We start from the raw sequence: 27,489 nt of genomic DNA on the forward strand, positions 1-27,489 counted from the left end.
GAATGTCCGTTGTGCATGACATGAGGGCAGTTTCACTGACAGTTTATGCAGGCAGGGGGAGGTAAGCTCATATAACCTTGTTCCTTACGGAGGTGTAGAAAATCTGTAGCATGATGTAATGGTAAGCACTTGATGTTTTCTTCAGATTTTTCCTCATAAAAGGAACAGTTCTTACTGGAAAACTGTTCCAAACAGATGTTCATAACTCTAGCGCTGGTGTTGCTTACCCTTAGAGTATGGTAGGTCTTTGAACGTTCTTCACAGGGTGCCTTATTCAAGACTCATGGCTTTGTGTGCAACATTTATGTTCACATTACAATAAGACTATTTATGATACTATGAGTTTTGACGTTACGGGGTCCTCAAGTCAGAGAGTGATTAATATTTCGAGCTGTCTTTGAGCTACACGCTTTTTTCTTAATATTTTCCTCTTTTTAAATAGCATGCAAAGCAATTAAGAGACCAAATAAAACCTTAAAATGTGAAAAGGTTAAAAATGAGCAGAAATAGTCACCATTTCCATGTTATGATATACAAATATATCAACAAATGTCTAGGTGTATGTTCGAATAAATATTTTAAAAGTCATGTGTAGATTTACTTAGCTTAAAAATGGAAACCAGGAATATGAAAAAGGAGAAGACATTTAAGAAGACAAATTATTACAAAATGGTATCCATTGATCCTCTGTGAAATATGTTTGTTTGTTTGTTTGTTTTGAGACGGAGTCTCACTCTGTCGCCCAGGATGGAGTGCAGTGGAGCAGTCTTGGCTCACTGCAACCTCCGTCTCCCGGGTTCAAGCAGTTCTCCTGCCTCAGTCTCCCGAATAGCTGGGATTACAGGCTTGCGCCACCACGCCCAACTAATTTTTGTATTTTTAGTGGAGACGGGGATTCACTATGTTGGCCAGGCTGTTCTTGAATGCCTGACCTCAAATGATCTGCCTGTCTTGGCCTCCCAAAGTGCTGGGATTACAGGCATGAGCCACCGCACCTGGCCCGAAATATGTTTTTTATGCAATTGTATTATGCTCAGTGAGAAAAAGAATATTCTGACTTGAACATATGCAAAGTCAAAACTGTGGAAAGGAACTAACTACAGGGCTATTGGTTGTATTTTTTTTTTTTTTGAAAATTACTTGAATAATTGTTGATTCCGGAGGCTTTAGTAAAGATTATATTGAGACAGAAACACAGTTTAAATCAAGCAATCGGTTATCTAGGGATGCGCCTACACAGTGAATGTATCAAACAGCAGCTTAAATTGCAAGACTGGAGTAAGTACATGCAACTGGAAGCAGCAGGGATGGGAGTGAGTACATGCAACTGGAAGCAGGAATAAGGGCTACTTGATTTCTAGTATGGTTGTTTAGGCACTTCTGGATGACTAATAAGAATTTCTTTTTCCTTTTAACTTTTATTTTAACTTAAAGGGTACATGTCCAGGTTTATTACATAGGTAAACTCGTGTCACGGGGGTTTCTTGTACAGATTATTTCATCACCCAGGCATTAAGCCTACTACCTGTTAGTTATTTTTCCTGTTCTTCTCCCCGCTCCCACCCTCTACCTTCCAAAAGGCCCCAGTGTGTGTTGTTCCCCTCCACTTGTCCATGTGTTCTCATCACTTGGCTCTCACTTATAAGGGAGAACTTCCCGTGTTTGGTTTTCTGTTCCTGCATTAGTTTGCTAAGATTGACCTCTAGCTCCAACTAAGTCCCTGCAAAGGACATGATCTTGTTCTTTCTTTGTGGCGTAGTATTCCATGGTGTATATGAACCACAATTTCTTTATCTAGTCTATCGTTGATGAGCATTTAGGTTGATTCCATGTCTTTGCTCTTGTGAATACTGCTGCAACAAACATATGCGTGCATGTGTTTTTACAAGGCCTCCGTACTCACAATCAAATATAACCTCTGACTCCTTGAGTCTCTGGGAACACACTCAAGACAGAGGAGAAGAGAGCAAAAAGAGAGAAACGGTGGGAGGTGGATAAGGACTGTAAAACTAACTGTTGGGTACTATGCTCGCCAGCGGAATGACAGGAACATTCATATCCAAACCTCAGCATCATATATATATATATATATCCATATAACAAACCTGCGCAAGGACCCACTGAATCTAAAATAAAAGTTGAAATTACTTAAAAACAAAAAGAGAGGAAGGGAGAGGGAGGGAGGGAGGAAGGGAGGAAGAAAGAATACAGTGCGCAGTTTAGCATGAATCATGCTACAAAGCAGACAAATTTGTGTCACATAATGTTCATGATACCCATGGAAGCAGATAATGTTTTTGTTACGAATTCACTGATGAAGTCAGTGAGGTTCTAACAGGTTAAGAACCATGTCCATGTTACACACATAAAATGCTGCACCAGCTGGTCTATTGGAATCCAAAGCCCACGTGCTGAACTTCGCTGGCAGCCTTTGACTTAAAATTGGAGGAGCGTAAGGAGAAGTTCTGAACATGAAGTGTGGGACTAAATGGATGGTGGACTGCAGGGTTGGACAAAGAGAACAGTTTGACATAGTATCACCAAGGTCAATGGGCAAGAGGGTGTTTACAAAGGTCTTCAAGGGAGGCAGCTGTGGCCAATAAAAAGGGAATTTCAGAGAGAATCATGGGAACCTAGGGTGCTGTGAAAGATTAAAAGACAGAGGAGTCCCACAGAGAGAATTAATGAAAGACCACAAGCACAGTGGGAAGGCCAGGTAGCAAGGACCCTGCTCAGGGTTCAAGGTCAATAGAGTAATGATATGAGCAGCAACAGGGGGTCCTCACATGTGACAAACCCCAGTAAGAGAAATGGTGTTTATTTCATCACCTAGAAAAACACTATCCAAGGAACTTTAGTTATAAGGAAAATGTTCTGTATTTATGCTTCCTAATGCAGAAACCACTAGCCACAAATGTACTCGAAGTGTGGCTACTGCAATTGAGAACCTGACTTCTTAGTTAAATTGAAATATAAATAGCCACATGGAGCTCGTGGCTACCGTGTTGGGCAGCAGAGACGAGAGCTGTAGGATTACGGGGAGAGGCAAAATATAGATTGACCTATAAGTGACATCAGATAGTAAGACAGCATTGATACCAAAACAGAGACTGTTAGGCCTTTTAGCACCTTGTCAGGAACTCGGGTGAGAGTTGGATAGTGCTTTGCCTAAAAGCAGCCATTCCAGGCCTTTTTTCTGCTCTCACTGAAAGCAAAGAAAATTCTTCTTTCTTTCTTATCAGGAATCTGGCTTCATATATTCTCTTTCATGTATGTTCAAGCTCATTTTCCTCTTCCCTTGCAAGCATGGTTATGTCTCTCCCGCACTAAAAACAACAAAAATTGCCAATAATAATAATAATAACGGAAATACTTCCTCAGCCTTCCTTATCCCTCCAGACACACTTGTCCCTCCCTCCTCCCTCACATTGCCAAGCTTCCTGAAATAGCACCACATAGAAAGGATTTTCACATCTTTGTCCTTCATTCATTCTCAGCCTACTGGTCATGATCCTCTTGCTGAAAATAGGCTCACTTCACTGAAAATATTAACGTTGGCAAATCCAAAGACACTCCTAATTTTTAACCTTAGTTGAATCATGTGTGTGCATTTGCCCATGTTAAACAGTCTCAGAAAATCTTTTCTCCATTGGCTTCAATAACATAATTCTCTCTAGGCCTTTTTGTCCATTCTTTTGGTCTCCATATTTCATCCTTTTTTCTTTGCCAATTTATTTATCTACTTTTAAACGATGAGGTTCCATAAGGCTTTTCTTAAAGCTTTGGTTTTCTCACACCAAAAATATTTCCTGGTCCTTCTCATTCATTAGAAAAATCTCTCAGGAGGCCGAGGCAGGCGAATCACAAGGTCAGGAGATCAAGACCATCCTGGCTAACACAGTGAAACCCCATCTCTACTAAAAATACAAAAAATTAGCCGGGCGTGGTGCCACATACCATGTAGTCTCAGCTACTCGGGGAGGCGGAGCTTGCAGTGAGCCAAGATCGCACCACTGCACTCCAGCCTGGGCGACAGAGTGAGACTCCATCTCAAAAAAAAGAAAAGAAAGAAAAAGATACTATTAAGTTTGTGTCACCCACTGGTCCAGGCATTTCATAGGCATTAATTTATTCACTGTTGATAACAGGGTTATACCAGATACTGCTATTGTCTTCATTTTAAAGGTAACACTGAGACTCAGAGAAGCTAAACAATTTGCTCAAGGCTGAACAGTTGCTAAGTTATGAGGATGGAGATTGAATTTAAGCACTGTAGCTCTAGGGTCCATGTTCTCACCTTCTATATGATGCTGGCTATATGATGACTCCATTGTTGCTCATTCCATTTTTCTACAGCTCTCATTGAAGCACATTGATTAGTCCATGCATGTCCATCCTGATAACCCAATATGCAGCAAAAATGCTTTTGATGAGCATGTCTGCTGTCTGCCTTTGTGAATGTTCCAGTGCTTGCTCAAACTGAACAAGAACAAAATGGAGCTATTCTCTCCCAGCCCAACCCACCCTTCTGTATCAGGTTATAAGCATCACCAGCTACCTGAGAGGCCAGGTCAGGATCCAGGTGTTCATTCTGGACTTTCTTTCCACATTTCACACCATCTTATCTTTTGCATCCCCCGTTTCTTGGCATAGTTCAGGGCTGTATCATTTCTTGGTAGAATAACTCGCATACACTACTATTTGGCCAACATGTCCTAAGTGCACCCAAGCCCCCCAAAACCCTCACTCATATAAACAATCTGGCCTTAAAACTCTTGCTAGCTTCATGTTTCTAAAATGCAAAATAGAATTAACTTTTTTTCTTATTTAAAATTATTTAATAGCTTCCCATTGGACAATTTTAAAAACTCTCAAACGCTTTAGCATGGCAAGTGAACTTCACACATACCTTCCTTGCCTACCCATCCAGCCTTGTCTCTCGACTCATACCTGGCTGTGGCTTCTTTAGCTTCCACTTTTAGCTCTCTAAAAACTATGCTGCTTCCGTCTCTTCCATCTTCATATTTGTTGTTCCTCTGCCTAGAAGCACCTTGCCTCTTTCACGCACACTTTGCCTCACTCAGGACCTACTAAGACTTGTCTTCTGTGTTCCCCTCATGCCTTATATTTTAAAGACTTAACTATTATGTTTCAGTTATGCAGTTCCTCTTTTCCTCACTACTTTAAGAAGTGGGACTGTGTAGCATTTTTTTTTTCCTCTTGCCACTGCATTTTATTGCTTGGATCCTCAGTGAATGTTTGAATGAATGAATGAATGGCTGAATGAATGTCATTTCCCCTTCTTCCATGAGCACTTTGGCTATATATGAGAATGGAGAGGAGTCTCTTGGAAACTGACAACAAGAAATTTGGAATATTTCCTCCATTCCACCCCTTCTATCAGCCCTGAAACTCTCCTCTCTAGGCATGGTTTTTCTCACATTTTGAGGAGGGAAATGCCACTCTGGAGATTCTTTCCCTTGGGTAAAATGCTGTTGGCAAGTCTCCTAGAGCAGCAAGGTGGGGCTCTGGGGAGAGGAGGGACCACACACAAGCAGCAACACTCAGAGATTTTCATTCCTGCTTTATCCTCCATTACTGCACCCACTTCAAGAATGTCCTTAAATCTGGCAGTAGGTTTTGAGACGTGGAAGCCCCAGAAAATGTATAATTTTGCCCGAAAAATACAGTCTCTTTGCATTTTCTAAAGTACAGTGAGAGTTTAGAAGCTATTTTCTGTTCTTGGGAAGAATGTGGTAGGGAAAAGGTGGGGGCTGTGTCGATCCCCCACAAGTAATGCAAAAAAAATTTTTTAAGGCACATTATATTGCAAAAGTATTGTGTAGCTCCTATGAACAAGGAGAGTAAAGTGATGTAGTTATCTCACGGATTGATGCTCTTCCTAATTATTGAGTAGCAACTATTGCCAAGGCATACCTCTCCTTGTGTGGGCCACATACCTATGACACCAACTCAGTAATGCTACTACTAATAATAACTACAACAAGAGCTAATATTATGTGCTTACTATTTGCCAGTCATTGTTTAAAATGCTTCACATAACTAAATGCTTAACCCATAACTCAATAAATCGAACAATATATAAAGATCTTTCCAAGGAAATCATCTAATTTTGGCAGTTTTTAAGGTTAATTATTTTATGAATGGCAAAAGTAAGGCCTAGAGTGGTTGATTCCTCAAGTTTCTACAGCTAGTCAGTGTAAAAGCCAAAAATCCTGGCCTATGACCAGCATCTGGGGAGTCAAAAGAACTCCATGGCGTGAGGTTTTCAGTATTGAAAATGCTGTTCTACCTTTGAGGACTCTCCTCATAGAGACTGAATCCCAAATTCTGAAGCCTTATATGACCACAGTTTTTTCACCTATCCACTAATGTGTTCATTGCATAGGTGTGCATGACTACCATTCTATATATAATTATATATAATTTAATTCACAAGTATAGAATATCCCTTAAGCTGCCCCCAAAAAAGTCAATCTTGTCCTAATACGAAATCATCACATAAATAGCAAACATCTCACTGTGCCTGTGTTAGGCTCTGATTTTAAGAAAAGAAGGGGAATCCACACTGCCATCCATTAACCAGTTACAAAGCTCGTACTCTGTAGCTGGTACTGTGTTAGGGCCAAGACAGAGAGATGGGAATAGCACTGCAGCCCTGCCGTCAAGTGTGTTTGGTGTCATGAAAGAATCTGTTTGTGTTCCTAGACTGAGCTATATTTTCCATTGATTGTCATTTTTGTGTGCTTCTTAAATAGTAAGATTATTTTTCTTCACCTTATCTTTGTAAGAAGCACAAGCCATAAATACTCCTAAAAAAATGGAAAAGAAAGTGATAAAGAGTTGAGCAGATATAGGCATAAGAAACTAATGGGGAAGAAAAGAAAGAACATCAACTGCAAATATAGGAAGTGTCTGGAGAAACCTAAAGGCAGTTGAAGAAGAAGAGAGTATATTGGGGTCATACATGGGCCAGCCAGCTTTCTTTGGAGACAACTGTTTACAGTGATGTCCAATTCCTACTTGGATGATCAAGTCAAAACTGGTATGTATCATATCTCTGGAGGAATGTGAAAGGGTGATGTCTTTAGCACCTAAGCCAGGGAACACCTGGGATATTTAGTCGAGTAATTGGATGTAACTTAACTAGAAATAACTTTCGGATTCTTTCTCAGAAGACCATTAAGAGAATCAGGCGTTATACTTTGAGAAATGTGACCATGCATCAAATCTACAACCTGAAAGAAGTCAAAACATTTTGAGAAAGCAAAGATAATTGCAGGAAGGAGCACTGGAAATAAGATAAAATTAAATTTAGAAAGTGTTTTCTCAAGTGGATTTGTTTGTTTGCCCATTCTGAATAATGAGCATGCAAAAGATTAGACAAGTGTACTGTGGGCTTTGGTGAAGGCAAAGAAGGCTGAGGACTGCAGGAAAGCCGGGCACTCAGAGCAGAGGTAAGGGGAGAGGGAGGGAGATGCTTGTAAATGAAGGCAAAACCACATATTATAGAGGCTCACAATCAATTAAATATTTGAGTTTTATATTCACATGAAAACAAACAAAATGTCAGAGGTCTGTTGCCTGATCAGCTTTGGAAGCTTCAAATCGAAAATGGGCAAGGATTTTATGCTCTGCATTCAATTACTGAGTAGAACTCATTTTGACCCTCAAAACAAACAGGATATTTCACTGAGATCCAGAGAGCAGAGAGGAAAGGCTCTTGAATTCCATCTGATATTACACTCAGTGTTCAGCTCTGTAATTCTCTCCACCAAACAAAACAGCCAGCTGTGTCAGTGTCATCCAAAATCTGAAGTCCTTTCCAGCTAGAAGCCTCAGGGAAAAAAAAGAAATTCTATACTAAAAAATTAGTTTATTTTCTATGTAAATAGAATTCAGGTTAGAGGAAAAAGTTCCTTGTTTTTCATTTGTTTATAGACTCCTAATCAATTAAAATATGTATGAATCATTTTCTAGTGGAATTCATATGAGAAAGTGGAGCAAAGGGATGCATTTCAGGTATGGGAGATGAGAACAAAGGAAAGGGGGATGAAGAGTAGAAAGGGAAGAAAAGAAAGAGAGGAGGAAAAAGAATAAAGAGGGAGGGAAAAGAAGGGAAAGAAAGGAGAAAACTGGGAGGCAGTTTCCTCTTTCTGCTGAGATATTTGACATACATTATCAAATGTAGCCTCACAACTCTTCTGTGAGATAGATTGTACAATTAGACCCAGATTAGAGAGAGGAAAGCAAAGCTTTGAGAAGTTCTGTAAGCCCAGTGTCTCATATTTAGCAAGAATTGGAGCCAGACATCCACCCAAGTCTGTCTGCCACCAAATCCCATGCTTGCGAGGTCAGCCTAGGATGGAGAGGGGGTGATATTCAAATTAGCTTCATCTATGTCCCATCTACCTGAGATAGATGTGTGGTTACCAAACATTGAGCATACATCGTGCCCAAAGAAGTGACTTTCTTAGTGGGGTAAAATTCGGAAAAACCCATTTTGGCCAAGTATTTTATACACTATATGTAAATAGAGTAAAACATGATTAAAAACAAAATATCCTCTGTTTACCAAATCCCACTCAAGTCTCTACTTAAAAATAATCCATTCATTGGAATTCTCACATAAAGAGATGAGAAATGTATAGGATATTGAGGAAGTAAGACAAAGAAGGAAGAAATTTTTAGGGGACAGAATATCACCTTCTAACTAAAAATGGAAAACAGAAAAGACTGCATTTCCAGTGGCTTCCTAGACAGGAGTCTATGTTTCCCACTATTTGAGAATGATTGATGAATTGACCTCCTGTGTGCCACTTTGAAAACACACCAAATGTGCTTAGTTTGGCAGAGTAGTAGAGGAGGAACTATTCACACAGAACAAAAAAGGCTGCTGTTTGCCAGTAGCTATTAACTCGCGGCTATATCAACACTTGCGCAGTTAACAATAATCTTATCCAAGAGTCTATTCTTGTAGAACCTCGAGGGTTGAAGAAATATTTTATTGGCAGCATCCCTAATCTTATAAGTAGCAATATGTTTTGACAAAATGAAACCACACAATTCTCACCTAGTCTTGGGTTTACTTTCTTATGAGAGCATCTGAGGCTGAAAATAAAAAGCATTCCCAAACCCCTGCCACCTTCCCCTGCCTTCCGCAAAAAAAAAAAAAAAAAAAAAAAAAAATTGGCTTTACACTCAAACCTTGAGGTTCCAATTTCTTTTAAATTTTTTAGTACTCACAGTTTCTCTAAACTTACACCTTCTAGGCTTTCGAATCTAACCACCCTACATGGATGCATTTTCTTAACCTATGTGCACAAGAGCACTTCAAGATTTTGTGATCAGCTACTGTTGAAATATCTCCTCTTGCTGTCATATGCTGGCTCTTAGTTTTGGGAGAAACTACAAACCTCTACTTAAATTGAGAGTTTTTAGGTATTGAAATAGTGCCCACAGCAGGAAAAGAAAAAAATTGGGTGTAGTGGCAAACTAAATTTATAACAGAAAGTGGAAAAATATAGCCTAGAGCACACATAGAAAAGTTCTACTGGGAATTAATCATTTCTATCCATTGGGTCCAGTATGGAGTATAAAGAAAGGAAGATAAGTGTTATGAACAGACAGCAGTGAGTCCTCAGCAATAAGTTGTTACATGAGCCTAGCAAATTGTTGACTCTATGTTGTGATCTATCTCCATAGCTCCATGTTCTACTTCTTGAGACTTTTGTTCCACAGACTTATTGAAAAAAAAATCCACTGAGTGTTTATAATTTGCTGAGAACTCTTCTAGATACTGGAGCTACAAAATAGATTGAAACTGGTTCCCTACCCTCAAGTTCCCTCCCCAGCTCATGTCCTCTGAGTGGAGATAAGGGCAGCATATGAATGAGTGATTTGAGAAGAGTGGGAAGATGGTACAAGTCGCCTGCACAAAAGAGATGCTGGCAATGGCAAGTTTGTACCTCATAAATTATAGTCCCTCAACAATATTGTTGCCATCATCTTCATCCTGACATGTGGTTTGGTGGCATAACATTGGCAGACAATTACGTTCCAGGAGACCTGCCTGCATGACCCCACTATTATTTTAATGTAGGGGCTTCTCATGAATACCTTTTAAAAATAAATAAATAAATAACAGAAGTGCAAGTTCAGGGTAATGGTGTTGGTGGCCTAGTCCTTGTTCTACTTCATTAATTATCTATAGTAATTTCCACATCTGTTTGGTTTTTTTTTTTCACTTTTCCAGTAAGTGAATTGTATATGATTCTCTTTAAGATTCACTCAGCTTATAATTACTTGATTCATCAAAGACAAGCTCATAAATTCACTTTTCTTCAAGCAATACTTTTTCTGAACATTTACTATTTGTACTGCACTCATCTAGATATTCAGAACATCAAGTCACATGTAAGACATGCTCCTTTCCCTGAAGTTGCTGAAAATCCAGTGGGAGATATGGCAAATCCATAAAAGAGGTATAACCAAATTAGGCTATGAGTACTTACATAAACAAAAGGAGTAATTAATTCTGATGGGGAAAATGGAAAACGTTTCCCAAATGTAGCACTTCAGTTGAATATTAAAGAGGTAGAAGTGCACCAGGCAAAAAAACAAAACAAAAAAGTTATGTTCAACTGATGGAACTTCATGAGTAAAATATTTGGTGGGAAATTAACAATACCTAAAACTTACTGAGCATTTATTAAGTGCTAAAAGTTTCCTATGTATTAACTCTCTTAAATCATTATCATAACTGTAGAAGGTAGGAACCAACATCTCCAGTATAGAAATGAAATACCCAAGCCACAGAGAGGTCAGGTAGTTTATCCAAGATAACAGAGCTAACAAAGATGGAAATTTGACACCAAACAGTCTGAGTCCATCTGTACTTGAAACCCCCAGCTCATACATGTCTAGGAACAGGGGGCAGTCTAATATGGCTAAAATAAAAAGTGGGATATAGAGGAGGATAAAATAAGGAGAGGATAATGAAGCCAGCCTATAAGGGCCTTGAATGCTGTGCTAAGAAACATGGACATTATCATACAGTAGGAGGAAGTGGGTTGGAAATAAGAAAAACTACAGTGAAAAAAGATATGACAAGTGAAAGCAACAGAAGTTGTCATTGCTAAGGAGACATGGGGACAACAGGGAGTGATGGGGACTGTAGTGACATAGAGAAGCCTTACATTTGCAGGAGTATGTGGGGACAGCAAATCAGTCCAAAGGGAGAAATGTCAACCTACCATTCATTGCTGGTTGCTCTTTCTCAAGAAAAACAGTAAATATCATAAGTTGATTCTACAAATTATTAAATGTTGACCAATCAAAAATCATTTTAGACTGTGGACTAAACAAAATATGCCTGCTGGCACCCAGATTGAAAGGAGAGACATCTGTGCTTTTAGAAATCATTTCTTCATTTTTTTTAACCTGGGAAGCAATGTAAGCTTATTAGTATTGTAGGAAGATAAATCCAGTGGTATTATAGAAAGTTGAATTGAGAGGGAAGGGCCAGTGAGAGATTATTGCAGTAGGAAAAAGATGACAAAGGCTTGAACTAGTGGCAGTGGGAAAAGCAAGGCAGGAAAGGGTTTTCAGAGGATAATTGATCTGTTAAATGTGGCTGTGGATGAGAAAGAATGTATCAACAATAACCAGGACTGTCTAGCTCTGGTGATCAGAAGGAAGGTAATGTATTGATGGAGACACAAGACATAAAAGGAAGAGCACATATGTGGAGAAAAAGAGTAAGTTCAATTTGAAAAGTGTTGAAATAGGGTTTAGGAAGCATTCGAATAGTATCCAGCTCTTCTTGGCTTTTCTATTGAAAAGAATACTCAATCATCAGATTAAGTCAGATCTGATTCACTGATCACAACTGCTTCCTCGAAAACGCTAAGAATTTAAAGCGTTGCTAAAAACTGTTTATTCTTGTGAGATTTAAGCACAAAATCAATTATCAACAAGAATTAGTAACAATAGGATTGCAAACTGTATTCCTTTTAAAAAACTTGCTCCTCCTTACTTTCCTTTGAGTTTTGATTATGTTTTTCTGCAGGTATTTGTCTCCATTACCATGGGCAGCAAATCTGTCAAGGGAAATAGTGTTTGGTTTAGAATCTTTTTTTCAAAAAATCATCTTTGAAACTTTGCTTGTAGTTTTGCATTAGTTTTCGTATATGTATACAATCAGGTTTCTAGGAGTTTCTATTATTTAATAATCATAATATACATTTAGTCCTTATTAGTAACCATAAAGCTTTTGTTCCATTAATCCATTTTAAATGACTTTGTAATCAAATATTGCATAACCATAGATCTATGAATATTAATTAGAGACTGAATTAAATAATTTTTAGTTCCTTCTGATTTCTGTGGATTTTGATTTGATGAATTCTTTGGGGTAAGGAAAAATGGTATACATGGGTTATAAGAGGTTTAGGAGTCAGTTAAATGGAGGTGTCTAATCCCACAGATTGCATTACACATGCATATGTCTTTGGTTTGCCAGCATGATGTATGATTTTTTAAAGGAGATACAACTTCTCTAATGGGAAACTTCACATGCAAAATACTTGGATTTCTAATTGCCTTGACTAATCAAGATTTCTGCCAAGGGTGTGTTGAGGGTGTGTGTGTGTGTAAACCACCCCCTCTTCTTGTAAACAAGGCTCAACCTATTCTAAAAGAAATTAGAGTATTAGAGTCATATGAACCAAAACATATGTTGAGATCAGTGGAAAATAAGTAGGTAATGTCTTAGGATGAGTATATATGTATACCTATGAAGACATGTGTATTTTAGTTCATTCAGCAAACACTTATACTCATCCCACTTGAAAGACATTGTGCTAGCTGGTGCAGAGAAACTCTAGGGAAAAGACAGTTTATGACTATAAGCAACACACAATCTGAGGACACATAAATAATTAAGTTTAATATGAAGCAAAAACTGCCAAAAGAGAAGCAGAAGGTAAATGCTATTAGAGGACTCCAATAATTTTAAAGTTGATGAGCGACCAAAGAAAGTCTTGTTAACAAAGTGTGATCTATTATCTTTCTACCTTGTTGAGCTATTTCTCGTTGACCTAGCCAACATAAACACATAAGACTTTTCTGAATCCTTAAACTTTTACACTTTAGCACAATTCCTTTTAAAGAAGCAGCTCCAGCCTCTGATCAATAAAACTAGAAGAAGCCATTCTAAAATTAATTCTTAAATAATATCAAACACTATGCTATGGAACAGTATTTCTATTCTCAAAGGTAAGAGTGTTGGGGAAATATTCATTATTTTCGCAGATCTTGAATTCCAAGAACAGTTTGTGGCTCATAAAGTTTGTTCTTTAGGACTGCTATGTCACTCACCCTGACTGGTACATGGGAGTCCTAACACACTCATAGATATTAATGGGATACCTTTCCTTCCTACGCTCTAAACTGCACTGTATATGGCTGTAGTTAAATTAACATTCAGCCATGACTACTTCAGCCTCCTTTTATAACCACATCATTAATAGAGCTCAGTGTGCATAAGTCTGCTCCAAAAGCTCATGTCCTTTGTGTGACTCTGTATTCTTTTACTGAGACCAGATAGACACTTACTAGGAAGGCACTACTGGGAAGCTGGGTAGTGGCCGCGGTAGGGAGGGATCCTGTAAATTTGTCTTGACCCTTGGTTGCCTGTAGTATGCTCGACCTTTTGTTGCCTGCAGTATGCTCACCCTTTGACCACTTAGAGCAAGATCTTCAGGAGCTGGCATTGTCCTATAAAATGGAAAGATGCGATGTGTTGCTTCTGTAAAGAATAGACATGAGGGATCCTCAAATACCTTGAGATAATAACACACATATTTTTCAAAACAAAATATATTTTTACAGATGAGGACACAAATGGCATTTAGGTGACTCTCTCAAGGTCACATAGTGAGTGGATTAAAAACTTCAATTCAAATTTCAGGGATCCTGAGTTAAAGCCTAGTGATCTTTTCTTATTCTTGTTCTTTCAGTGTTTTATTAAATATGCAAATATTAACCTACTCAATCCTCATAAAAACTCAGTGGTGAACTGACTGTTGGCCTGGCAGATGAGAAGTTTTACTCCCCCACTCTCCAGTGAAACTGGTGAAAAATATTTTTAAAGGCAACTATTTAAAATCTCTGATGCAGATAATTTTATTTCTATTTTATATTAATAAGCAAAGAACTGAGGCATAGAATGGTTAAGTAAAATGCATAAGGTCATGTGGAAAAGCTGAGATTCCAACCTAGTTGGTTGGTTCTAGAGCACAACCTCAGGGTGAGAATGGAGATGTAATAGGCAACATTTTCCTAATCATTTTATTCTAGAGGAAAAATGGTATCCATGGGATATAACAGGTTTAGGAGTCAGTTAAATGGAGGTATCTAATTCCACAGATTGTATTACACATACAGATGTCTTTGGTTTGCCAGCATGACGTATAATTTTTTTAAGGCGATACAACTTTTCTAATGGGAAACATCACACGCAAAATACTTGGATTTCTAATTGCCTTGACTGATTAAGAACTCTGGCAAATCCTGACCCCTCCTCATGAGCACGTGGCAGCTCTCAGCTGGAGCAGAAGGGCAGCAGCACCACTTGGATGAATGTGTTCATCAATGTGTGCTACCAGGCCTGTATCATAGTATCCAAATGATTTCTCTAGGGCTTTAATTTCATGTCTTGCCCCACACTAAAATGATGCCTAAATAAAGCTTATTCTGGGAGGAAGATTTATTCCTGGCAGGGGTGGGGGATGGGTTGGCGGGGCAGACTTTGGAGTCAGACTAGCTGGTTGAATACTAGATCTGCCTCTTACTCCTTGTGTGACTCTCAGCAAACTAAACCCTAACTTGGATAGCTTCTGCAAAATTCAGTTTTGTCCCTTATAAAATGAAAGGCTAACAGTAGCTGAGTCAGAGAATTCTGCTAGGTAAAACACATAGCAGAGGGCCTGGTATATAGAAGGCTTTTCATAAATAATATTAAGCACTTCCTAAACATTATTAAGCACTGCTTAATATTAGCTGCTAAGCTGTTATTGTACCTTTTGTAATTTTTTTTTTTTCACATCATTCCAAGTTTTATTTGCGTTTGTAATACAGATGCATACAAGTGGACTCATCCATCATCTCGTCTGAGCTAACCACCATGACATCATTACCAATCCCCAGATACCAAGGCCAGATCTTCTAGATCAGTCTCTCTACATATGTGTATTGCTTTTTCCTTTGCATTACTTATTTCTTTTTTGTAATATAGCTGATATTCCAGGAGCTGACTCCCGGACCCTCTTTGCCCCCAGTGACTTTCAAGGTGCAAGATTCTGTTGCCTCTCTTTTGCTGATAGATGTTGCTGAAAGGCCTGTGTGGAAACTTACAAAATCAAATGAGTTTTCTTCTCCTCCCCTTCTGCTAAATTCTAACTCACCATCCCTCACCCATACCTGAAGCCCAGCTCTCTCCCGCAGGCAGTCTCTGCCAGCCAGGCCAGGCCTGAGCTTGTTCTCTGCATGTCTGAAGCAGGGAGTCCTAAAAGGAAATATTGCTCTCATTCCAAAGTTGCTTCATCTTCATGGGCAAAGGAAAAAGAAAAAAGCAGAAGAAGGTAAATGCAGCAACTCTGAGAAATTCTTAGTTGATTATTTACTGTTGCTTAACCTTCAAAAGATTCCACTGTAGAAAGGGAGGCCGTGTGATCTCATTGTTCAATTCCCACCTATGAGTGAGAATATGCGGTGTTTGGTTTTTTGTTCTTGCGATAGTTTACTGAGAATGATGGTTTCCAATTTCATCCATGTCCCTACAAAGGATATGAACTCATCATTTTTTATGGCTGCATAGTATTCCATGGTGTATATGTGCCACATTTTCTTAATCCAGTCTATCATTGTTGGACATTTGGGTTGGTTCCAAGTCTTTGCTATTGTGAATAATGCCGCAATAAACATACGTGTGCATGTGTCTTTATAGCAGCATGATTTATAGTCATTTGGGTATATACCCAGTAATGGGATGGCTGGGTCAAATGGTATTTCTAGTTCTAGATCCCTGAGGAATCGCCACACTGACTTCCACAATGGTTGAACTAGTTTACAGTCCCACCAACAGTGTAAAAGTGTTCCTATTTCTCCACATCCTCTCCAGCACCTGTTGTTTCCTGACTTTTGAATGATTGCCATTCTAACTGGTGTGAGATGATATCTCATAGTGGTTTTGATTTGCATTTCTCTGATGGCCAGTGATGATGAGCATTTTTTCATGTGTTTTTTGGCTGCATAAATGTCTTCTTTTGAGAAGTGCCTGTTCATGTCCTGTAATTTTTGTGATGAAAGGGAAGTGTATATGAAAATTCCTAAAAGCACATGATAATAAAATTGTACACAATGAAAATATTGAGTCCTAGAATAAATTGATATGGAAAATTATTCAAAGTAGCTTTAGGTAGAGATGAGGAGATGATTAAAAATTAGCAATTTAAGTCATAATGGTGAAAGAAGAATAAAATACAAGTAAACGAAATATCTAGTATGATCAAGATCTGTAGAAATAAAAAGAAGAAAAAGCAAGGTTTTTGCAGAAGGAAAGAGAATGTGTACATTGGAACAGAAATTGGGGGGAAGTTTATAGAGGAAGAAGAAAATAAATAAGGGAAAGGACAAAATTATCACTAAATAAATAAAAGGAAACTCCTCCAAAAGTCCAAAATAAATGAAACTCAAATTCAAAAGAGAAAAACAGGAAGAAATATTGTGTTTCCAGAAGTCTGTGGATTATGAGGAATCATGAAAAGGAAAAAAGAGGTTTGGCACAAAACCTTGAAGGATAAATACGAGTACATCACAATTGAAAAGAAGATAATGAAAACAGATAATTAAAATGCAGAAGCTAGAGTTACAGCCTTTGGAACTCAAACTAAATAAACTTGTTTTATTGTCAGTCTGGAAATTGGGAAATAGCTGTACTGAGAGTGAGTATATCTGCAACCATCACATTAGCTGACAGGGCATGTAAACATTTCAGAGGTAAATGAACTAACCCTGAGATGGATGATTATGGATGTCAATTGTGGAAAGCGAGAGATTTGATTTTATAGCAAATGCTGCAGCCCCCTCTTCCTCTCAGACAATGGCACCAAGAAATACAAATGGATAGGTTACTTAAGGATATGTCTCCCTTCCTTAAAGAAGAAAAATGGCTGCATTTAAAGAGAATATAAGATTTACTTAGAAAAAAAAAGTCGAGAGGACTAAAAATAAATAAAACTAAACAAAGGATGCAAATATATAGACCCAATCTAAAACAAATACAGAATTTAAAGTTTTGACATGTGTATACATGCAGAAAGGCTGAAAAATTACTTCTAAAAGATGAGTCACAGGACTGTGAGAGTTTATGTGTAAGAGAAAAAGAAAAGTTCAACTTTTCAAATCATTAATATCTTCCCTAAAAGCTGCATATATTGGAAAATATACTTGGACGATAACCTTATTCCTACAGAACAGGAAGATGATTCAACTTCTAGAAGAAATATCCAAGGTGTGAAAAATTTTCTTCCTTTGTCAGGACATCAGAGTCCATCGAGAAAGTTCTAGAGGAAGCACTCTGAGAAGAAGAAATGAAGCTCAAACAATTCATAGGCTGAAGATATTTTTACTTTCAGCTACATTTAATGAGAGCAGTAGGGGGAAAACAAGGATGAGAAATTACCGCGTAAATCAGAGAGCAAAATGAGGGCCATTTGTATTGATACAGTCAAACTGAAAAAAAGAAAAAAAGGAGGGTAAGGCAAAAATGAAGGCGCATGCTACAAACATCTTACTGTGTTCATGAAGAGACGAGAGGTTGATGGGTTCAGAGTGCAAATGGAAGGCAAAAAAAAAAAAAAAAAAGATTTGGAAAAACAAATCGGATAACTTAACTGTTTCAATTTTAAGAAAAGGCCTTTAAAGAAAATTATACGGTTTCCCAACAGAAAAGAAGCCCAAGATGAAAAATCCAGTGATTCAATGTGAGACCTCACTCCACAACCTGGAGACCGGATAATCAGTGAGTTGAAAAAGAGAGGTGTCCTCAGTCCCAGTGGTCTGACCCTAAACTGTATATCTTATTTTAGCTAAAAAATCATAAGTAAAAATGAAATAACTAACACAATAAAAGAATCTTGTGATCGTATTTTTAAAGGATGTTTGAGAAGGTATGAAGAACTAGAAGTGACAAACATCACTATCCTGATAAAACTGGTTTTCCAGGAAAAGATGCTAGTCTGACAAGAGGCAGGATGTGGCCCATGCAGTCCTGGGCCACTAAGCTATTTAGTGGATCGTATTCTGGTATCATGACAAAGAACATAGCTAAGGCTATTTTATACCGTTTAGGTCAAGAAAAACTTGCAAGGAGATGGTTTGTTAGATAAGTTGGGAACACATACGAATGTGTTATATGTCAGGTCTAGAGCCATCACCATAGGAATATGAAAAATAAATTAAAATGATAAGGGACTGAGGTGAAGCTGTTTGTTATGTACTTGTATATGACACCTTCAGATTTTTTCCAAAGAAAAAACATGTTCGATTTGAAAGAAAGTAAATGTAAAGATGAAAAAACAAACAAACAAACAAACAAAAGAGTGAGAGAGAGAGACTGATAAGCCGGATGGTCCCAGACATATCTTATGCAGCTGAGATCATCCTGGACATAATGAAAGCAAAAGAGATGAGGTAATTTAAAATATGTGACAAGTACACAACAAAATATGCAGAAAAGTACAATACAATAAAAGGAAAGGAAAGAGACTTACATTGAGACAGCATAAGGTGACAGATGATCTCTATGCCTCTTATTATTCAAATTTCACAACGGAATTATAAAATATGTCATCATCTCCATTTTACACATTAGAGAATTGAGAATTAGGCAGGTTAAGCAACTTGTCCAAGGTCACACAGTAAACAAATAGAGAGGTGAAATTCAATTTGCTGTCTATCTTACTCGTAAGCTTTTATCTACACACCATTGCCTTTCAAAACAAAGACATAAAAGTGAGAAATACAGGGAAATACAATTATATTGAAGCTGTAGAGTTGAAGGATGGGTGTATTGTCTGTAGAGCATAAGCCTGCAACAAATTTTTTAAAAAGAAGAAGGAAATGTTGGCAGGATTTCCACTTACTTGTCAGTTAAAAGAGAATTCTCTGCAATATTATGGAAAGGTACATCTGACCACATGAATACTCAGGAACTGACCTGTGTGTTAAATATCCATGCTAAAAGCATAAAGCTGTAATTTTGAGTGAGAGTTCCTGTTAAGAAAATATCCCTTTCTAAAATAATACATCATTAAAGCAGATTAAGTATTACTTGACTTCTCTTTTGCTGTTATTCAAATTTTATTGCATTTTTTGTTGCTATTCAAATGTTATTGCATTGTACATAATTAAACTAGCAGTTATCATTAAAGTGTTCCATTAGGAAGCTCTAGGTAGGACAGACCTGCTGTCCTCACTCAAAGATCACTCTGGGGATTGCATACCTGGAAAATGTTCATTCCTTGAGGAATCCTGGAAGGGCACACTGATGGATTTATATTAGGGCACCATACTTCTCTTTTTTCCCCCTGATGAAATAGTGCCTATACTTTGTCTGTAAGGGCACACTGTCTTTTTAATTTCCAGGAGTCATGTAATTGAACAATGAGATTAATAAAATGAAAATTAACATAGAATAAATTTGTAGGCATATTTTATTGAAAAAATTAAGAAATATGTAAAGTTTTGGCATTATTTTTATAAACACTTTTATGCGGCCGGGCACGGTGGCTCACGCCTATAATCCCAGCATTTTGGGAGGCCAAGGTGGGTGGATCACCTTAGGTCTGGAATTTGAGACCAGCCTGACCAACATGGTGAAACCTTGTCTCTACTGAAAATACAAAAATTAGCTTGGCATTGTGGTAGGCACCTGTAATCCTATCTACTCGGGAGGCTGAGGCATGAGAACTGCTTGAACCCAGGAGGCAGGGGTTGCAGTGAGCAGAGATTGTGCCACTGCTCTCCAGAGTGGGCGACAGAGTGAGACTTTGTTTCAAAAAAAGAAAAATTTATACACACCATAAGATGACATTTTGCATGGAATATATTAATGGATTACAGGTAATATTATAGGTAATATTTTTCTGCATTTCCTGATTTTTTACAGTAAAAATACATGACTTTTTAAAGTTTAATAATGTGGATTCAAAAGAAATACCCATTTCAATTCACTCTTAGAGATTAAAATTGGGTTAATTATCATGCTGACTCAGGTAAATGTTGTGATTTTTCTAATACAGAATATTTATGTGCCTAACCAGAATGTATAAAAATTTAGATGTCTGTTTACACCCTAAGCAAAAACTGTTGTAAACCAATTAAGATTATAGGCAAATGAATGAAACTTTAAAAGGTTTGTAGATCATGATTTCAATTAGTAATAATAATAACAATTGCTATATTTACTGAGATTACTATAGGCCAGGCACTTTTCTAAGTGTTTCCATCACTTAACATGTTTGAATAATCACGTGATATAGACGCTGTAATCATCCTAGTTTTCACCAGTGGAGGGGCTGAGGCAATGCTAAAACTGTCTTAATGACATTCTTGAAAATTAATTATAAGTTTACAAAAATAATGCCTTGTGAATGTTGAAATAAATCAGCCAAGACTGATGTTTCCATAGATGATCTTAAAAATATTTTTATTATGCATCTACACGTACATTTATTGCAGCACTACTTACAATAGCAGACTTGGAACCAACACAAATGCCCACCAATGATAGACTCAATAAAGAAAATGTGGCACATATACACCGTGGAATACTATGCAGCCATAAAATGAAAGAGTTCATGTCCTTTGCAGGCTCATGGATGAACCTGGAAGCCATCGTTCTCAGTAAACTAACACAGGAACAGAAAACCAGACACCGCATGTGCTCACTCATAAGTGGGAGTTAAACAATGAGAACACATGGACACAGGGAGGGGAACATCACACACTGAGGCCTGTCAGTAGGTGGAGGGGAGGGGGAGGGAGAGCATTAGGACATCCATGCAGGGCTTAAAACCTAGATGATGGGTTGATGGGTGCAGAAAACCACCATGGCACATGTATGCCTATGTAACAAACCTGCACCTTCTGCACATGTATCCCAGAACTTAAAGTAAAATAATAAATAAATAAATATGTGAAACAATATATTTTTATTGTGCATCTAAACGAAGCTAGAAAATATTTCTCCTTTCTTTATTGAAATAAAATAGTTTAGAGCACTCACTGCTCCCAGTCCCCATTCTTCAAAACATGTGCACGGACCACCTGCGTTGGAATCCTCTGGAGAACAGACCCAAATCCCAGAGGCTCAAAAGTCTGCATTGTTAAAATGCTTCCTATCAATATTTACAACTGCTAAAATGTAATGACTTCTGAGTTTATGTGGGAAATCAGAAACTTTTTTTAAAAAAATCATGAATTTCTGATTTTCACTTTCCAGTTTGACTCAATTGCTTTCTTATGTGTTATTGGAAGTGAGATGTTCACAGCAATTTTTTTTTTTTGTCCCACATATTCTTAGTATTCATCCCAGAATGCCAACGCCTCAACACTTCTTTCTGTACTTCCCCATTTCTCCCCTCCTACATTCTTGCAATTGCTGAGGAAATCGTGACTGAGACAGGAAGTGCATCTGCTGACTTGGGCCTAGTATTTCAGTGTGTGAGTTTACTTTATACCTTCCACATCCCATACCTAGTGGCCATCTACACGGTAGTGGAATCAAATATCCCCATGTGGGAAGATTTATTTGTTTCCTCAAAGGATACAGGAACCAAAAGGGATCCAGTGGGGAAGAAAAGAGACTAGCTGCTATCCTTCACGGAGCCAACATTCTGCTGGGAGAGGCAAGAAAAAATCCACAAATGAATAGAAAAATAAATAAGTATAATAAAAGTTCAGAGAGCGATAAGACCTATGTAGAAAAAATGTTATAAGGGCACAATTACTGAGTGACAGATGGAGTAGAAGATGCTAGATTAGAAAGGAAAGGCCTTCCGGAGGAATTGGCATTTGAGCTGAAATATGAATGAAGTGAGAAAGTGAGCCATCCAAAAACCTGGGGAAGAGTGTTCCAGACAGACAGAAGAGAAAGTAGAAAGGCCTGAGGCAGGAGTGGGCTTGGCTTGCTCACAGAAAGCATGAAGGTCAGTGAACATGGTTCGAGCAATATGCGTGAGGAGGAGAGTGGGGTGACATGAGCAATAAGGTAAGGATTGACTCACGTGTGCCATTGTAGCCCATGGTGCTTGGATTTCATTCTGAGTGTAATAGAGACCATTGGCCAGTCTTGAGCAAGAGTGAGAAATTATCTAATTCACATTTTAAAATATCGCTATAGCCAGTGTTTAGAGAATTATCAGAGCCACAAAAACCTGTCAGTAGTATGTTACAGTCCAGGTGAGAGAAGACCGTGGCTTAGATGGAGTATTCACAGAATAGATGTTAAGACGTGGTCAGATTCTGTGTGTACACGTCTGTATTATGCAGTTAGAGACCATTGGAGTTGCTAATAGATGAGGAATGTGGGAGATAAAGAGGAGTCACAGATTTCTACAAGGTTTTGGGCCCACGTATGAAATGTTGACGCTAGGGACTGAGATGGGGAAGGCAGGTTGCAGGAAGACTTACGAGTTCTGCTTTCGATACGTCGAATTTGAGCATCAGTTAGCCGGTCAGTGAAGAGCCAGTAGGCGGTGCAAGTCTGAACTCAGGGGGAGATGGGAGTAGAGATCCAAACGACAGAGGCATGGGCGTGTAGATGGAATGCAAGTTCATGACTCTGAATGAGATCACCCAAGGAGGAGTGTACACACAAATAGAGAAGAGAAAGATACATGGATTCATGTGGCTCAGTGCCCAGTAGAAAACTTGCTCAAGCCTGTTGTTCTATGACAACGGGTGTGGTTTTTTAACTGCCTGCAAGTCACAAACAGCGTTGATCTGACAATAGGACCATGATATGTAGAATATAATATGTATGTTATTGTAAATAAATTGGAATATAAATGTTACCTGTTAATGTCATACAACCTCCTTGAAAAGGCAATTATTTTTCTTTTTGTTGCAATAAAAATTTGTGTGAATATATTAACGCCCCACAGTACAGGATTCATTTTTAGCAGTGAGTTTCAGTTTATCCTGAGAGGCAGGCAGATTCACTTATAAAAACTGGTGGTACAACTGGGAAGAAAAACTACCCTTTTGAGTAAGTGCTTTATAAAGGCAATTAAAGCAGAAAGATGTGTTTATGGGCTTTCACCCTTCAAAATGGCTATAGATCAAATTTATTAAAAATGTAATTTGGAAGAGAAGCTGGCAATACAGTAATAAAAAATGAAACTAATTTATCTTCAAATCGTGTGGCGCTTTTAGCCCTAACCAGCCTAAAGACTTTGTTACCCCACTACAAGTAGGAATTGAAAACTGCTTTTCAATTCCAAAGCATTTTGTACTAGAATGTGGCTGGTGTTTATATGGTCACATGAGAGGTTATTCTAATAGTTCAGGACAGAAAATATAGATATAATTTGTATATTTCTGAAACTTAGTAGGAATAATATTTAGGGTCTACTATAGCAAAGATAGAAAGAATTTGATGATGTAAACAAATCTACTATTAAAACACATGTATCCAAGTGGTTAAAAAAGGCAGTAACTTTTTGTATGTTTAAGTCAATACTTTTTCCTGTTTTGCAAAGACACTTTCTCTTTTTAAAATTTTTTTTTAAAAAAATAAAAGAATATGTTTTAGATTTAGCAGGACACTGGAAATATGAGATGCCTTGAAAATTCAAATGGTAGTGTTTCTTAATATTTCTCCTACAAAATTACTTTTTAGAGGAATTCATCTTATTTTAAGAGGAAATGTATAAACTTTTTTTCATTCAAGAATAATGTTCCAATGGATTGTTTCGTGTAACAAAAAGTATCATTTCCAACAGCATTCAAATTATTTCAAAATCCTATATTGAAACAAATGGAAAGGACCTAAAATTGGATGAAGTTGTTCACCAGTAAGGAAGGGGCAGCTTACAGAGTCAGTTTCACTGTACTGAAATAAAGAATGTCCTGTAGCATTTGTGGGTAGAGAGGAAGAGTCTAGTGAGCAGAGGAAACAGGTGATGAAATAAGGACAATGTGTGGTCACCCCAGTAAAATTAGTTGAACTAACTGTGTAGACAGGAAGGACAATTCTGACTTCACATGGAGGCTCTGCTCATGGTGCCTTATGAGTATGTCTTCTCAGGATCAGCACTGTTGAGAAATGTAAATCCCCACGTTTCCTTTCTTGCCTCTTGCCCACATTCCTAAAAGATTACTCTTAACTGTCAGAGCTAAAGAGTAGATCTTCATCTTCAATTCATTCAACATGAAAAGATTATTATTAATAGCACACTGAGTGAATAATGATTTCAAAGAGTCCTTGTTATTATATAAGCCTGCCTACAAGGTGATTTCAGAATAAGAAATGTGAAGTGTTTATTTTATCAGAAATTGAATGTGCACTTGCCTTTCAAACTCTGTAACATCGTTGTAGTTAAAATAATTGAATATGGTTAAATGTCTACACTGACTGGATTATCTTGACATTAGCCTGAATTAGCTAGTAAAACAATTATTTTTAAAATCCAAGTAGGTTTTATTATTAATTATAATTGGAAAGCACCATCCACTTAAAGTATTAATAATCACAGTTCTTCAGTGACATTAATTTAGAAAAAATAACAAAAATTTTTGCCTCTTCACCATGTATAGCCCAAACCTCGTGTAAATTAAATGCTGTATTTTTATTTTGTACAGACCGACTCACCCACCCACCCAAACACACACACACACACACACACACACACACAGACTCACACACACACACATTCTCTGTGGTTTTCCTAGTTCAGGAAAGTGATTATGATCAAGCAACAAACAATAGTGGTTCTCCATTTGCTATGCTGACATTAAAATGAGAGAAAGGACATTTTAAAAGCAACAATTACCACCCAAGTCACTATTCGGCTTCATATTTTTAGCTATAAAAATATAAAATCAAATAAGAAGGTTTTATGAGATCGAATGATTTTCCATCTCTGGGCAAAGGAGAGGAATAGCTGATTTGCTTTGTGAATATATTTCACCAGTGTCTATATAGAATGTGACAGTTACCGACTGCACAAACTGTATCCTTTTAGAAATGTAGTAAATTTAAAGCTTTTTATGAGTCTGTGTGAACCAAAGACACGATAGCTGGAAAAATCACATGTTGAAAAGAAGTTTATTTTTACTTCAGTGTCTGCCTAATAGTGCAAACCTCATCTTTGCCTGGAGGTGGTATATCTATGTAAATGAAGATGGGCTAATAATGTGAATATGAAATGGGATGGATCTTCTGTCTTAATTCATGTGCTATTTTCACATGAAGAATAAATGAGAACAAGATATTGATTACTATAAATTTTGTTCATTTTAGTATAAATATGTCCAAACACATTTGAGATTAAATGGCAGTTATATTTCTTCATTGAATGTCATTTTCTCCTTCTCTTTGATAGATATTACATAAATAGATGCAGATAGGTCATAGATATAGAGATGTAGATATAGCTAGATCATAGGTAGATAATACACATATATAGATGAATAGATCATAAATCTACCTACCTATCTATTGCTATATATGAAAAGGAAAGAGAGAAAGAGAGAGACCAAGGTCAGCAAATATCTCTGTAAAGGGCCAGATAATTAATATTTAAGGCTTTACTGGCCATATGGTCTCAGTCATAACTACTCAAGTATTTTTGTGTTGTAGCACAAAAGTCTTAAACAATATGTAAATGAATCAGTGCAGCTGTATTCAAATAAAATGTCATTTGTGGACACTGAAAATTCATTTCATATAATTTTTATGTATCATAAAATATTATTTTCTTAAATAATTTCAAAATATAAAAACTATTCTCAGCTTGAGTTCCATATAGAAAGAGGCCTTAGGGCAGATTTGGCATGGGCCATAATTTGTAACCCGTAATATATATAATATTCAATTGTTATTTTTAATCTCAAAGAATCCCATGGCTCTTTGTGAAGCTGTCAACTCATTATGATTTGCAAACCTCTCCAGAGTAAATATGAACTCTATACAAGAAAGTGAAAGTTGGTTTTGAAGCAGAGGACTTTTTAAAAGAAAATGCAATCTTATTGCACAAAATGGAACACAGCCAAAACAGAAAAACTCACACCTCTACTTAAAAGAAAGTGCAAAGCAAGACTACATCTCAGCTAAATGTTTCATTATAGGATAAGTTAAGATGTATAATTAGTCAAAATAAGATCCCAGTATTTTCACAGTATTGCAAACACAGTACAATATTAATTTTCACATTATATTTTATATGCAAACAAATTGGGTTTGTCAAAAAAAGGTGTTGCTTTCCTCACAAAAGCTGTCTTTGATAATAAATAAGAATTCTACTGAAAAACTGAAGCTTTCCATATGTGACAAATTTTGGAAATAAGAATAAAAGAGAAATGTAGCATTCTCTCTTAAATACATAATTTTACAGATGAAACTTCTTAAACTAATGCTGAAAAATTTGAATGCCCAACTCTATCGACTTATGCAAAAGAATGAATGGATACATAAGCAAGTGGGTTTTTTTGTTTATTTTGTTTTTTAAGATTTCATTTAGCATCCAGGTCACTGATAGGGTGTAGACAATGGAAATAGTTCCCTCTTCCGTTCAATTACATTTCCTAATCAGTTGGATTTGTCATGTGGTTCTTTCAAGAGTGCTGTAAATGTTGCTTCCTATCCAATCTCGATATTCAAAATATTACTAATCTTTGTTTGTTTTTGATGAAGGGGTTCATGCATTTCTGTTAAAGACTTAGACTTGAGAACTGAGCACTAGAACCTACATTCAAAGTGTTTCTCTCATTTCGTTCTTTGCCACTAGGAATTAAGAATGGGTCAATGAAATATACAGCTCCTTTCTGGAATGTACCTGTTCTGCTACAACCATGGATATCCTGACGTTTCTGTGTCTTTCAGGGACAAGGGTAATAGAGGAGTTTCAGACTCCCTCTAAAACAAAACAACAACTGAACAATAAACAACAGAAAAAGAACACAAAAAAAGACGGCGGTACTCTTTCCCCTTTCCTTGCTTTCTCCTGCTACCAAAACAAACAACAAAAACTACATTGTCTCATTGGATGATGAAGCTAAAATTTTGTAGCAAATCTATAAAAGAAAAGAAGTGGAAATCTACTCAAGAGCTACTGTAAAACACTGTATACAAAACAACCACTTTGATTCACATTAAAAAGTGTTATCTGTTTCTTTGAA

At 37.3% G+C, this 27,489-nt stretch overlaps 1 long non-coding RNA gene across 1 annotated transcript; it reads left to right on the top strand.

Annotated features, from left to right (window-relative positions):
- Positions 1-27,489, top strand: LOC101059185 (uncharacterized). Its single transcript, XR_001709419.2, has 2 exons — positions 1-61; positions 27,099-27,489. It is a non-coding gene; the product is annotated as an uncharacterized LOC101059185 (long non-coding RNA).

Source organism: Pan troglodytes, chromosome 15 (genome assembly GCF_028858775.2).
Source record: "Pan troglodytes isolate AG18354 chromosome 15, NHGRI_mPanTro3-v2.0_pri, whole genome shotgun sequence".
NCBI classification, from domain to species: Eukaryota; Metazoa; Chordata; class Mammalia; order Primates; family Hominidae; genus Pan; species Pan troglodytes.